The sequence below is a fragment of the Microtus oregoni genome, unplaced genomic scaffold (genome assembly GCF_018167655.1).
Source record: "Microtus oregoni isolate MIOR12 unplaced genomic scaffold, Mior012 000004F_ref0000308, whole genome shotgun sequence".
In the NCBI taxonomy this organism is placed as follows: Eukaryota; Metazoa; Chordata; class Mammalia; order Rodentia; family Cricetidae; genus Microtus; species Microtus oregoni.
The window spans coordinates 7,835,672-7,851,152 of NW_024543063.1; positions in this window are offsets into that span (position 1 = coordinate 7,835,672).

Consider the following 15,481-nt stretch of genomic DNA (forward strand, 5'->3'; position numbering starts at 1 on the left):
CACCATCTCCACTAGTGACTGCAGCTTTCCCAGGTACATTTCCACACTTCCGGCAGCTCCAGCATCCTGGGGGCTCCCACTGTGGTTTAGACTTCACCCTCAAAGCTTTACGCCTAGCCAGGTTTGCCGCACATGGCAGGGACTACAATCCCATCACACATTACCTGGTCTCCTAAGCTTTTCTTTAAAACTTTGCTACAAGCCTCCATACCCCTCTATTTCTGGCAGCTCGCACGTCTGCATAAAACAGCTAGGGATGGGAGACTGGAGAGGCAGCTCAGTAGTTAAAAGCCCTAGCTATTCTTGTAGAAGATCTAGGTTTAATTAGTAGCACCCACATGATGGCTCACAACCATCTATAACTCCAGTTCCAGGGGATCTGATGCTCTCTTCTGACCTCCACAAGTACCAGGCATGTTCATGGCACACATACATACATGTAGGAAAACACATATGCATAAAATAAAAGGGAAACATAGGAAAGATCCTCTCCAGGCAGCTCTATTGAGCAAGATGTCTTGGCAGCTCTTGAAATGAAAATCTTTATGTCCTGGAGCCTTCAGTGGCTGGGGACCCCCTCAAGGCAGCTTTCTCATGCTATTGCCCAGTTCAAGGCTCCCCACAGACGGCCCCATCTCTTTAACGACTGGAGCCACTTTGCACTTCTCAAGTCGCTTTTCCTGACCCAACTGCCTTTCACCTTTCTGCTCCACCATTTGCTCCTTATCCTTATTGCAAACCTAGCAAACAGCAGCCAACGATAAGCACGACACAGTCTCTATGTAGGAGGGCCCAGCCTCCTGTGGGCGGCACCGTTCCCTGGGCAGGAGGTCCTGGGCTGGATAAGAAAGCTATCTGAGCAAGAGCCTAAGAGTGAGCCAGCAAGCACCGTTTTTCCCTTCTGTCCTGAGTTTCTGCCTTGATTTCCCTCAGTGATAAGCTAAGAAAATGCCAATCAAATAAACCCTTTCCCTCCCCTAAGCTGCTTTTGGTCAAAGTGTTTTATCACAGCAATGGACTAGAACAATGTCTTTTTCATCTTTCCTCCCCTCCTTCTTCCTTTTCTCAGACAACCACGTGTTCCCATCACATCCGCCATTGCCTTTATTCCAATGATCAAAGCTTCCACGTTGCTACCGTCTTAATTACCAGACTCATTTAATATCTACTCTATAGAGCCGCAACAGATACTCGAAATTGTAGTGCGATTTCTAATTGGTCTCAGTAATAAATATCTGGAGTCCGATATTAGGGGGTGAAAGCTGAAAGATCAGAGAAGCAGAGCAGCCAGCCCCTGGTTCTTACCTCTATGAAATCCTCAGAACCAAGGGAGCAATCCTTGTAGAGACAGGAGACCCCATCAGTCTGAGGATTTTGTAGAGGTAGGAACCAGGGGCTGGCTGCTCTGCTTCTCTGATCTTTCCGCTTTCACTCCCTAATATCTAACTCCGGGTTTTTATTATTAAGACCAATTAGAAACGGTACTACAAGAAATGAGACTCACGCTACATAAAGGGCATGGGAAATGGCAGAGGAGGAATGCAAAAGAATGCGAAGCCGAAGAAACTCTCATTGCGGGTGCTCAACAGCCTTTAAAAACTAACGCTTAGATTGCCTGAAGGAGAAGAGCCATTTAGGTACAGCAGTAGGACCATCAACAACAAAGTGGCGTGTCTATGGTTTAAGGTGAAATGAGATCTTTCTAATCTAGAATGGAAGGAGGAACAGAAGTCTGAAAACCGATTACAAACAGAAAGCAGGAGACATTAAACGAACATGATCTATGGGAAATGGATGGGGCCAAAGGCCATTGCCAGTTGCAGCAGGATGTGAGATTTACACTGATAGATGAGACTATAAATTATCTCTCCTCTGAATAACATTACATCAAAATTAAAGGTCAGATTGCTGGGAAGCCGAGAAGCAGTCACTGGAAACTTAATGGCCGTGATAGACTGCCCCGCTGTAGGGCAGAGCCACAGAAAGGACCGCTTTCCCGGCCGTGTGTTGAAGCTAATGTGCACAAAAATGCTGGGTTTTAGCTCTTTACTTACAGAGGGCCGGGTCGAGATGGACGCGTTTTCCCATCTGCTGAGGATGGGTCCATTTACACCCTTTCGACTTAATGATGGCATGCATGTGACCTGTGATTGGCAGAAACGGTTCTGTGAGTTTTTAATTTGGGTCTTTTCCAGGATCCGAGGTAGGCGGGTTGAGCTTCTTCTGCAAAGCTGGGCAGAGGGGTCGGGTTTGCGGGCTGTGTGTAAGTTCTACAAAACAACCCACAGCGAACACTCCAGCGTGCTGTGCTGCTGGCCACGGCCTCTACAGACTAGGGGCATAAGATACAGCTTTTGACGTGCGTGCTTTTCAGCTTAGGGTAGGTCCACTAGGATGCGAGCCTACTGTCAGGGAACATATGTTGCTCGGACTCCGGGAGGAATTTCTCCCACCATCTTGACCATTGTTTATTTGGTCAAAGCCTACTTGGGTAGGCGGTGGGAGGTAGGGGTTGGAGAGAGTTGTAGCAAGATCCATACATGGGGCCCTCAAGTTGACTCAATGGAGCCTTTACACTTGTCCTGCGAAGCAGGTGACTTGAGTTCAACCCCAGGGACCCATGTAAAGGTAAAAGGAGAGACTAGACTCCACAGACTTGTCTTCTGACCCCCAAAGGCACCCAATGCCTCCTGTGCACCCACATACATCATGTGCACACACACATACCAATAATAATAAAAAATTAAATCTTTGAAAGATTAACACATGAAATAAGCCGGTTTGCAGAAGAGCAGAAACTCACACTGAGAAGAGTCTACACCATACACATAGGAGGTGATGTGTGTTATGTGACTGACTTCTTACAAAGGATCATAAGACTCCTGGCCCAGGGCTTCGAAGCAGATGCCTTGCCCAGTCACAAGCCCACTCCTACTTCCAGGAGCGTGTTCCCTTTCTTAATAAACCTTCTCTATTTCTAGGTTTGCGTCCCTGGTGCAACCCTTTGTCTGGGATACAAGGACCTGGAGACATCAGAGGGCACCCCTGAGACTCAGATACATACCTATCACACTTTCTCCAACCTGTCTTCCACAATAAGCTATATGACTGCAACAGAGTGGGTGACTGAAGATGGCTCGCCGCATAAAGAGCTGGCCCACCCATTGGCTATTCAGCTCTCCAAGCTTTACACTGTTGGCAGTTAGAGTATTTTTAGAATTCCCAGGGGCAGATGCTTATGAAGTGGAATATATTGTTAGTGGGGCAATGATACTAATGAGGAATGTCACCGGGTCATTTGAAAAGTCCCTGGGGAAACTCGCATTCACCGGTAATTGTTTTCACCTCCCTCACATCGAGTTCCCGTCTTTCTATATAACACCAAAGCACGGGCATTTCCTCAGGGGGCTGAGGGGGATTGGGAAAGTCACTTATTACTGGGGACAAGAAGGGGAGCCAGAGAGCATTGTAGCATCTCAGGCATTCTCGGTTGGAAGTGACCCGCATTGTCATCCCGCTCAACCTCTCATTAGTGGCTTCCGTCTCTCTGTGGCATTCCTGAGAGGGCCTTGTGGCATTCATGAACAAACCCTCGCTATCCAGCACTGTCTGTTCTAACCTTTGTAGTGCTGACCTATAGCCACCCCTTTATTTCTAGTCTGTTCTTTCTACTTAGAAGTGGTGGCCTTATATAAAAACCCCTCTCTTCCACAAGCTAGAAGCAGACACAACAGCATCCGTTTGAACAGGGAAATGCAAGCTAATGAGTGGCTAGTCAATAGAAGATGGTTCGCTGTTAAGAGTGTAATGCTATGTTCCCAAGAGTCCAGGAAACGCAGGTGTAAAGAAATCGCTTCTCCACTAGAATTGTGGGGTTCAGAGCTGGTCTGGGCCTAGGCAGTCCTAACAAGCTAGGTTCGTCCTCAGTACGCCAATTAAAAGTCAAATAATGCCTGCAAATAGATAAAGGAGATTTGTTCGGTGTGGTCACATGGGGAAGAAGAATAAATAAGGTGCAGTGGACACTCCCAAGTCCATCTGCAGCGACCTGAGAGGAGGTTTAGGTTCAGACGGAGGACAGGAAGTATGCATTCCTAAGAGAAGTCTTGGTCAAGGTGTGTTTCCATTCAATGCCACTGACAAACTGGAGTCCCTCTGACTGGCTCCCAGCCTCCTCCTCCTCCTCCACCTCTTCCTCCTCCTCCTCCTCCTTCTTCCAATATGAGAGTCTCAAGGAAAATCTATTTTGAGGGGGATGGAGGGACTTGTTTTAATAGTCTAGCAGTGTGAGGGTTTGCTACTAGTGTCTCTTCGGAATGTCTTCATTCCTACCACGGTAGTTCCTGGTGGAGCCCCGCCCCGACACAGAGGCTGAGAATTAAGGTATGAGCACTGTAGAAACACACCATCTCTGGGGTGAGAAAGACCTGGGGTGGGGCATGTGCTGCTGGTTGGTGGTCTCTAGAAACAGTCGCCACTGACGGAAGTGGCTGTGGGAAGAAACTTCCATGGGTCGCTGATGTGCCTCCATGCTGAGAGATAGTCAGGAAGAATTTCCTTGAGGTCAAGGTCGTCTCAGCGCCCCCTGTAGAAGCCGCCTGGCACTGCAACTAGGAAGGCACATAGAGTCACAGCTTCCTCCACCTCCATAACCAAACAGAGCAAAGAAGGGCGTGCCTGACAGCATTCCTTCACAACACAGAGAGAACCAGCATGGTTTTTTTTTTCTGAGTCACCCAAGATCTTTCTCTTCTTTCTTCCTACATTCTTTAAAAGTTATCTTTGAATGGATGTCCCTAATCCAAAGTATTTTCAGGCATCTAAGGCCTAGCTATGACTAGGCCTCCCAATGACACTCAATCATCACACACAGTGCCATTCAGTCCCCACCCGACCCTTTTCTAACCGTGTGCCCTTGCCAGAGTGTGATGACTCCCAACATGTTTGGAGCAATGGGGCAACCTATCGCAGACTGGAACCTCAAAATTGTGAGCCCCCAATACGCCTTTTTCTGTATAAATTAACTACCTTGGGTATTTTGTTATAGTAATGGAAATGTGCCTAACACGTCTGGAACTTGACTATGTCGTGCCTTGGCGGCCATGCCTTTGATTATGTTTTGGGTCCATCCCTCTTTCCAGCCACAAATGTTCATTTTAAAGCAAGGATTCAGAAGAAGAGATTTTAGGACTCGCTCTAATAGACATAGTGCTCGAATTTCCAGTTTGAAGGTTTCATCGGGGTTTCATGTTCCCTGCAACCTAGCTTGACACAGAAAACTAGGGATTGCCCAGCCATGGCAGCTCACACAGAACTCCATCAGGATGCCTGGCTAGCCCAGATGCTGCCCCAGCAAATCCGCCACAGCTTCTTCCTTGCATGTTCACCTTGTCGTATACTTCAAGGACAGACCTTGCTGGCTGTGGGACTCCGTACTCCTCTGGTTGTTTCTCATAGAATTGGTGGTGGTGTCCGAGGTGTGGGCACGCTCCTACATTCTGCATTAACCTCCTGGACGCACCTATGACTCTGGTGTTTCTGTCTTTTCCAGAAAGGCAGAACTGTGGCAGGGATGAAGGCAATGTCTCTCACCCTTCACGGCAGAAGGTTGGGAGTCTGCAGGAGCGGTCCCTTAGAGAGATATTTACACAGAGATTTCATAACAGCGAGAGAGGTGACCAGCCCAGGATTCCCAGGACAAGGCAAACTGCTTGTCTGTCTGTTTGGATCCCCCCTTGTCTACATGTTTCTCTCCATGGTGTGTGTGTGTGTGTGTGTGTGTGTGTGTGAAGGGGGGTAAGTTCAGATTCTATTTAAACTGGAATTAATGTCGTTGTTTATAGAAGAAATTAAAGGCCCAACAGCTCAGTTTTTACTACCCCAGTACGGAACTGTAATCTTAGCTCGGGAGCTAGTATCATGAGGAACAGGAGCCAAATGGATATAAAGGACCATTCTTATAAATGGTGAGGCCAGTACGAAGCTCACTGGCATTGTTCAGTCTCCATTATTAGGCCGGAATCTTGGGGACTTTAACTGGGGACTGGAGGGCTAAGAAAAGTTTCTAATTTCTCAAAAATCTAAATTTTAAGGCAAATGCTTTTGTGTTGAAAATGGGGCCGGAAGCCAAGAGCTTTCCTCTACAAAGGCTTTTTGGTGCTTTTTGGTTAAAAGGGAGAGAGCGTAAGTGGATACGGCCTGCTCTAATCCTTGAAAGGAGGCTATTTGAAGCTAGAGTATTTCTTTTGGAATTTATAATGGGCATCTTAAATACTGTGCCAACCCCATCCTTTATCCATTGAGAGCTGCTGCCGATAGTGGTGACAATGCGACAGGAATCCGGGGCATCTGGGTGGGCCGTAGGAAAGGGGGATCCAGCCCCATGGTGCTGACATGTCCATTAAGAGCCCACATCAGGGTTTTGAGCTGTTCTGGAGCTCTGACAGCTCACAAAGGAACGCGTGCAAAACTTGGTACATGAAGCTGAGGGAGAGCCCAAGAAATAAACACATCTGTAAGACATTGGGCCACGGGTAATTCTATGTATCGGAATGCTTCAGAACTGGTGGGAAAATGCAAGTCATGAATTATGCACGCATGGTAATTATGAAGGCAGCATAGGCTAGGGCCTGTCTCGAAGCTTTCCACAGTACTAGATTAGAGGTTGTTGTAGCTCAGGGAAGCCAGGAAGCTCACAAGTTAAGCATATGGCTTTTATGATGACTCTCAAAAACATTCTAGAACTTTCAAGGACCCTCCACAATTTTTGTGGCCAGCTCCCATCTAGGGCGAGACCTGTGGTTAGCCTCTCTGCCCTCTGCCGTGGAATGTAGGCTGTGAATATGCGTTGCTCTCTTTCATTGATAAATAAAGCTGATGTGGCCTATGGCAAGACAGGATAGAATGAGGTGGGAAATCCGAGCCAGGAAGGGCAGAGTCTGGGGTACACCAGCCAGCTGCTGGGGAAGCAAGACGGGTAGAAAATGAGGTAACAAGCCACGAACCATGTGGCAAAGCATAGGTAAGAAATATGGGTTCATTTAAATGTAGGAGCTGGTTAATAATAAGCCTGAGCCACTAGCCAAGCATTTATAATTAATATAAGCCTCTGCGTGGTTATTGGGAGCGACTATGGGACTGGGCAAGAGAGAGAAAAGCCTCAGTTGACAGCACTGCTTGGTGTGCTGGGCCTTGCAAGAGTCCTAGGTCATTCTTAGACATCTTAAGGAAAGACATTAGCATCTGACTAATAGTATTGGGGTGGTTAGTGAGACTGGCTACACATTTCCACAAAACCCTTACACTGTAACACAACCCTCGGGTTTCTCCTGGTTTCTTGTGATTGTTTGCTCTTTTGCAGTAGAGGATACCCAGTAAAGGGGTAAAGCCTTCTTCCTCATCTCCAAGTGAGAACTCAGCTGCTTCCCTTGGGCTCAGAAGTCGTTCCGCAAAATTCTTTTTCTGAAAACAGATGCTTGGGTGGGATGAACCTCGGTCTGTCAGGTGACTCCGACCATTGCAGAGAGCTTCTAGGGATCACTAGGATGTATAGAAACACGGCCTCCGTGTTCACTACGCTACCACTTTCGTCTCTGCCGAGTCTCCATGCTGCACGGATAGGTACACTGCGGAGCCACAGGACTCTTCCCCTGGTCAGGGATGTTCTGCTCCAGAGGTGGACTCCACACCTCTGCCACCGCCTTTGCCTGGAAAAGGCTTGTTAACCCAAATGGGTTTGTTACTTTCTAGAGACCAAACACCTGACAGAGACAGCTTAAGAGAGAGGTTATCTTTCTCGGGGTTTGAGAGGTCTCCGTCTATCATCGCTGGGTGGGAACAGCAAAACAGATCACAACACTGCAGCTAAGGTTAGGGACAGAGTTGCCTACAGGGAAATACGAAGCCTACACAGGCACTGGTATGGACTGGAGTTCAGTAACTGAGTGTGGAGACCTGGTCTCGGAGTGCAGAATACCTAACCCTGTGCTGTGGTTGTCTGGAGGAAGAAGAAGGGGGACTATTGTGTGCAAAGGAAAGGACTTGGCAATCAGAGTTTAGGTCATGGTGGTGGTGGAGTAGCCTTGGTTTCCAGCACTAACTGACTCTTCGGAGGCAGAGGGATCACCATTTGGAAGTCAGCCTGGGCTACATTCTGGGCTGTGGATACGGTTTTATAGGTTTTTTTTTTTTTTTCTTTTTCGAGACAGGGTTTCTCTGTGGCTTTGGAGCCTGTCCTGGAACTAGCTCTGTAGACCAGGCTGGTCTCGAACTCACAGAGATCCGCCTGCCTCTGCCTCCCGAGTGCTGGGATTAAAGGCGTGCGCCACCGCCGCCCGACTGGATACGGTTTTAATTGTTTAGAGCCATTCTTGCGGTTCTTGCAGAGGACTTGGTATGCAGCATGAGCGGACTCTTTCAGGGTTATTATTCTCCACCAAATGCGAAGACAAAGAGAGAGTGCTGGTTATAGTCGCCCCTGCTGGTCGGGTATGCAGAAGAGGTAGAGGCAGGGGGACCACCACTTAGAAGTCAGCCTGGGCTACGTGGGCTGTAGATGTGGCTTAGAGGTTTTGAGCCCATACACTGCTCTTGCAATTCTTGCAGGCGACCCTAAGTTGGTTCCCAGTACCAATGTAGGGCAGCTGACCACCGACTGACTCCAGCTCCAGGTGATCCGAGCCCTCTTCTGGCCTCTCCACACGCAGGCGCATGATTTAAAATAATACAATAAAACTTTTACAAGAGAGGATAGGACAAGGGCATGCTCCATGTTATGTAATATTTAACTATGAGACATAGAAATCCCATTATGCAGATAAAAATAGATGTATGCAGCCTTGGAGCGGAGTAAGCCTGCATTAAAAGACTTAGGAATGGGTTTGGAGTAGTTACATTGGCTTTCAGCAAAATTAATTAATTATAAGCTTGAATCATCTTATGTATAATAATGGCTACAATTAACAAACAGCTTGCCAGAACCCCAAGAAGTTGACAGACTTATCTCCTGAGCTACTTTCTGGGTGTTGGTTTCATAGGCTCCGGGCCACCTGTAATGGAGCCTTCGTGACAACAGGATCAAGTCTTTGGGCATGTTTATTTCATTGATGAGGACTTTGGGGATTGCTGGCTAATAAATTTCATTTTAGCAAGAAGATGAATTAGAAGCAACTTGTCACCATACCTTAAGAAAAATGGGGGACTAGGTACAGCCCTGGTAGTAGAATGCTCACTTGGTACCCATGAGGCTGTAGGTTCTATCCCCTGCTCAGGAAAAGAAAACAAGACAGTTATAGCAGTAACTTCTCCTCAAATTGCCCAGTGAATACGTTTTTTTTTAAGTAAATTAATATGTTATAAAACTCTGCTCTGTGGATTCTAGTTCTAAAGTTTGAAACTGGGTGAGTGCTGGGATCTTTGGATCTTTTCTTTTTTCCCTGAGCAGGCACTGGAAGAAGCAACTGCCCCCTGAAGAAAGTAGTTCTCTCTGTAAGAACCCAGCCCCCTCACTTTCGGAATCTTTCCCGATGGCTCAGATAGCACTTGGGACCAAAGTTCTAGGAGGAGGTGAACAGAAATTAAAGTTTGCTTTGTGGTATCCTAGAACCAGAATCCAGCTTAGGCTTCCTGACTGAGCTGTCAACCCTGGCCCTGGAACCCAGCCATGGGAATAAAGCAGAGCCCTGAGAAGTCACACGTTACTGTTTGCCGTGTTACTTCAGGGCAACAACTCCCGTGTCTTCCTCCTCCTCACCAGATTTCACCACAACCTTGCCTCTGAGGCCAACAAAACACGACACCCTTCAAGTCCCAGCTGAAGGGCACTGGCCGTTTTCACAGCAGCGGCTTCTTCCTCAGTGTGTGAGGAGTGGGTGGGGCGGGGCTGGCTCAGCATCCAATCTCTAGCCTGAGGCACTTGCATCAAGCCCATTGTTTATTCATGAGCTGTTGTCTTTATAAAATTATAAAGTACACCCTTTGCCTTAGGCAGGCTACGTCACACACATTTATAAAGTGGAGAATCTCCTCTCTCAATATTTTAAATAATTTGAAAACACCATTCTTGGTGGGTAGCACTCTTCTTGGAGTGGCCTGAACTCTGTCACCTCCTTAAAGAACTGCTGTTGTCTTCAGGTTTCCTACCCAGGGCGCCCAATGCTCTCTTAGATTTTTTTAAGAGTTTAAAGGTGGCGGTGGGGGGGATGGGGGGGCGACATCTCTTTTCCCTCATTATGCAACTTTGCCTCAAAATGCTTAGGCTTTCAAACTCTAGCCAAGCATTTCATCTTCTGCAGTTCCAGAAATGCCAGTCAGGCAGCTCGGACCTATGGGTAACCACAAATGATGGTTCAAGCCGCTGAACACACCTCCTTTACAGCGCGAGGCCCAGCTGTGCCTTTGGAGAATCAACAGTGTACTCCAGAGAAAATGCTGTGATGGTTTGTGCGTGCCAACTATGGAAGCACACATGGAACAACACACACACACACCCCACACGTAGACACACACAGACACATACACACACAGACATACGCGCAGACATACACACAGACACACACGCAGACATACACACACAGATACACACAGAGACACACACATAGGCACACACACATAGACATACACACACATAGGCACACACACATAGACATACACACACATAGGGACACACACAGACATACACACACATAGGGACACACACATAGACATACACACACATAGGGACACACACACACACACACACACACACACACGAATTAACCGGAAATGCTCAGGGGATGAAGCAAAACTCTATCAGGCTGATCAGGTTCTGACTAAGGCCCTAAGGGAGAGCAGCCATGAACAGACAATGTTACCAGCTTACATAAATCCTTAACCCTTCACATAGGCCGTCATCTTCAAATCTCTCTTAGGTCCCAGCCCCAGGTTACACTTTAAACAGTTAAGCAGCAACTGCTGTCACAGTACTTCTGTGTTAGGAGTTTTTGAGATTAACATTTCCTTTAACCAATGACTCTTATTGCTTCTATTGTATCTTCAGCACCTGAGAGTCTTCCATCTCTTGTGTTCTGTTGGAGATGCTAGTGTCTACAATTCCTATTCGGTTACCCCGATTTTCCATTTCCTGAATTCCCCCGGTTTATTTTCTTTATTGTTTCTGTTTTGATTTTCATATCGTGAATAGTTTCCTTCACTTATTTATTTGTTTTTTCTTGGCTTTCTTGGCATTCTTTAAGGGATTTGTTGATGTTCTCTAATTTTCTGGTTGTCTTTGTTATATGGGTGTTTTGTTCTTTGGTTTCTGTTTCCTCTTTGTTTTTTAGTCTTTGTGCCCTGGATTTCTGGTGTCTGTCATGACCTCTGGCAGAGTAGGGAGTCTCTGTCCAAGTTGGGAGTCGGCCTTCTTGGCCTTTGGTGCTGCGAGGGTGGGGCGTGGGGTGTCGCTGTTCTTCTAATTGGTATGACCTGCCTCTGAGTGAGGAAGTCCTCTGGCATTCGGGTAGGGCCCAGCAGCGAGGGATAGGGGAAGATATGAACTGGAAAGGCAGGGGCTGCAGCCACAACTACTTTTGAAGTAAACCAATATTCTTCTTTTCATGTAGTTCTTACCCAGGGTCATTCTGCCTGCCCGTTTGTTGAAATTCTATCTTTCCAGCCCAGGACAGTGGCTGTGCGGTGCCACTCCCTTTGAACTGCCTAGTAATGGCATGGTTTTGTTTTTAATTGTTTTTTTTTTAATATGAGGATTTGTCTGATGATCTCTTTTAGTCTTGGGGAAAGGGCCTCATTGGGAGCAACCTTAGCCAATAAATATTAACACAATATATTCTCATCAAACCTAATCTCAATTTATATCAGAGGTACAGTTTTGCTCTGAACAGCAAGCCTAGCTAGTTCCTAATCATCTCAGAGTTACATTAGATTCAGCTGGCTCCTACTCTGTGTAGCTTAATAACTTGCTGAGGAAGTTGTTTTATCTCTTGTTTTGGTTGGTTGTTTTTATTTTGTTGTTGGTGGTGGGTTTTTGGTTTTGGGGTTTTGGGGTTTTTTTTTGCCTTTTAAAAGGCAAATTATTAAAAGGCACTGAAGTTACCCAATACTCAGAGAAGCCACCAAAGGGGAGATTCCTGGAGAATCTTGGGTGAGGGAGATGATCCTGATATTAGGAATTTTGACCACTTTGACCTGCCTTTGAAAACATCTTTCATCTTTAATAACCCTCACCGTGGCTTCTCCTTTTAGAGGATCTCGTTAATGGAATTTACATAACAGAATGAAAAGCCAGGCTCGGCATAGTTTTCAAGAGGCTGCCTGTGTTTAATCTGTCTTGACGTTGCTCTGTTGAATGTGGGGGCCTGAGAGCATTCTGAAGTCACTAGCAGAGTGAGAATCAGGCCAGGGATGTCAGACTGGGAAATGTCTCAAGGTTACTTCTATACAGGTTTTTATACCTAGTTCACAGTGAATTCTGCATGGGTCATGACTGCCGGGGAGCAAGGCTGTGCCTGCCGGCGTCTCTCAGAGACTGAAGACATCCTTCAGGAAAGAGCATTTTTCCAAGCCAAGGGTGAGGGCGTGGCATGGGTGCTGGCTACTTCAGCATCTCGTCCTGAGAGCTATGCTCTCCTCTGTTGTGTCACCTTAATCTGCTCACACATGTCCACTATTTTGTTATTTTCATGAAGCCTTCTTCCTTCACTCTCGTCAGAGCAAAAGTATGCCTCTCGCCTCAAGGAGAAAAGGGACAGTTGTTTATTCTAGAACCAGATATGAGTGACCACGGCCTGGGAGCACAGATTGAAGTTTCTTCTGCGTTCCATCATACTAAGGGACTGGGAGTGAGACTCCCTGATAGGCAGGCAGATAACTCATAGCTAGGCAAAGATGGTGAACTTCCAAGATGGCTGCCTTCTTCCTCTGCCTCCTGACCTGGGATAGAAGCCTAGCTGCTTAAACAAAGGCTTTGTTGGCCTTTTCTCCTGTCAGTAACCATAACCTCACTCCTCCCTACTCCTGCTAGCCCTGCAACCTCCAGTCCTCCAACCCCCAGGCCCCATCCCCCCACTCCAACCCCCTCACACCCCCTGCTCATGGACTTGCTCAACCATCTCAAGGCTGCATTAGGATGTGCTTACACAACAGTTGCAAGTCAATCAACCATCCTCTTTCCCCACACTGACCAACCCTAAAGCACCAGAATAAGACCCTTTGGAGACTTTAAAAAGAAAAAAAACAACCCAGCCATCAAAGAGAGATGGAACTTGGGAGTCCCTCTTTCAGTCTGAAGAGAGGAAAGGTGCAGAAGGGGTGGGGGGTGGGAACAGGACACACAAATCCAAGGCTTGTCCTGCAGACAGAAACAGAAGCCTGGAGCTTCTGTAGAGGACCAAAGTATCTCCTTGCCACTAAATAAGTAATGTGATTTGGAGATTTTTTTTTTTTGAAAGATCTTCTTTCAAGTTCAGCAATATGTGAGAACAGCTCTGGTAGCTTTGGATAATTTTATATTGTGATTTTTATAGGATTTATTTTTTTTTACTATTTCCATATATAAGTTTTTTCAATAATAAATACATTTGTGATCACAAGAGTGTTTTCTTTCTTCCCAAGAAATAAGTTTTGGAAGATGGATGGATAGCTCAGTGGTTTAAAACACTTGCTGTTCTTCCGGAGAACCAGAGTTCATTTCCAGGCACCCATATCCAGTGATTCACAATCATCTGCAACTCTAGCTCCAGCGAGTCCTACATCCTCTTCTGGCTCCCAAAGTCACCCACACTTGTGGGCACACACACACACACACACACACACACACACACACACAATTTAAAAGAAAATAGGTCTTCTAAGAAAAACAATAATCAAAATGACCTAAGTTTAAAACTTGGAACCCAGGCATCTCTTTGAGCAACGAGGGAGAAATCAGTATTCTCCAAGCACACAGTCGCCCAGCTCATCCAACCGAAAGCTAAATTTAGTCTCTTGGCAGTCGAGGAAATAAGTGGCCTGTGACAAGCTCTATCTGTCTCATTATGAGATAAGGCAAAGTCAACACGGAAAGAAACATCCTCTTGACACTAGAATCTACGTGAAGTCCATCAAATATGCCTATCCACCTTCAGGAAGAGAACACGCACCTCAGCCACTGCCTTGAACTGTGACCGTACGAAAATGAAGAAATAGTCTAGACAAGCGACAATGACTTCTGGACCGGCTCTCACCACCAGAGCAGCGCATCCACAAAGCTTAAGTCTCCCTTTAGAGGCGGTTGGGAGTAAACACGCCAGTGTGTGACTCCGGAGCAGGCAATGAAAAAGGCTGCAAAGGGAGGTTTGGTGAACTCAGCTCCAGCCCCTAATACAGGAGAGTAGACAGACTGTTGCAGCCATTGTCTGCAAGGTCAGTGTTCTTAGCTGTGAGTGTTTGGGACAAGCAAACCCACTGAGCAGTAATCAGATATGGAGATCACCAGTTGTGTAAGGTGTGACTGACTTGCATCCATGAAATTTCTAGAGTGGGAAAACCCACGGAGAGGGAGCTGCCTCTTGTTAGAAGGGGTAGGGGATAACTCCTTTAGTGTTCTTTGGGGTTGAGGAAAATATTTGGAACCATGTAGACGTCAAGATCACACATACCATAAAAGTACCAAATGCCACCAAACTGTCTATTTCAAAAATAATAATTTTATTTTACGGAAAGCATGGAAGAAGCAGAGCAGTGAAGCAGAGACGGGACCCAAGTTCTTGTTTACCTTGGCAGCCAAACAAGGAGGTAAAATACCTTGCTGAGTGCTTACACAGTGTTTGGAGAACTCCTGAGAGCTGCCGGTACAGCCCAGGAGGAGTTCAGGCCTGCTGGCTACTCTCCACAGACCCCGCACTTCATCAGGATATGGTATGGTGGGTGGCAAGGCCACCATCCTAGTCATCAACCTGGTACAGACACAGAGATGAGGCATCCTCTGGGATTCCTTTCTGGTTCTGCTACTGCTGTGGGACAAGGGTCTGTACCCTGTCACTTGTATTTTAATAAAATGCTGATGGGCCTGTAGCCAGGCAGGAAGTATAGGCAGGGTGACTGGAACAGGAGAATTCTGGGAAGAGGAAAGGTCAGTCTGAAGTCCTCACCCAGACACAGAGCAAGCAAGATGAGCACGTCTCACTGATGAAAGGTACTGAACCATGTAGCTAACACAGATAAGAATTATGGGTTAATATGTAGAAATTAGTTAATAAGAAGCCTAATCTTATAGACCAACCTGTTTATGATTAATGTAGACCTCTGTGTGTTTCTTTGGGACTGAATGACTGCGGGACTAGGTGAAACAGAAACCTCCGTCAACATGCTACAGATTCCAAATGGAATCAAATGGGAACCTAGAAGCTTCCAGCTCCTGGAAGGTAACCAGATTGCTCCTAAATAATCCAGAAATGAGAGAAGAAGTTGGGAGACAATTACAGGAGTTGGAAATAAATAAAAATGAAAA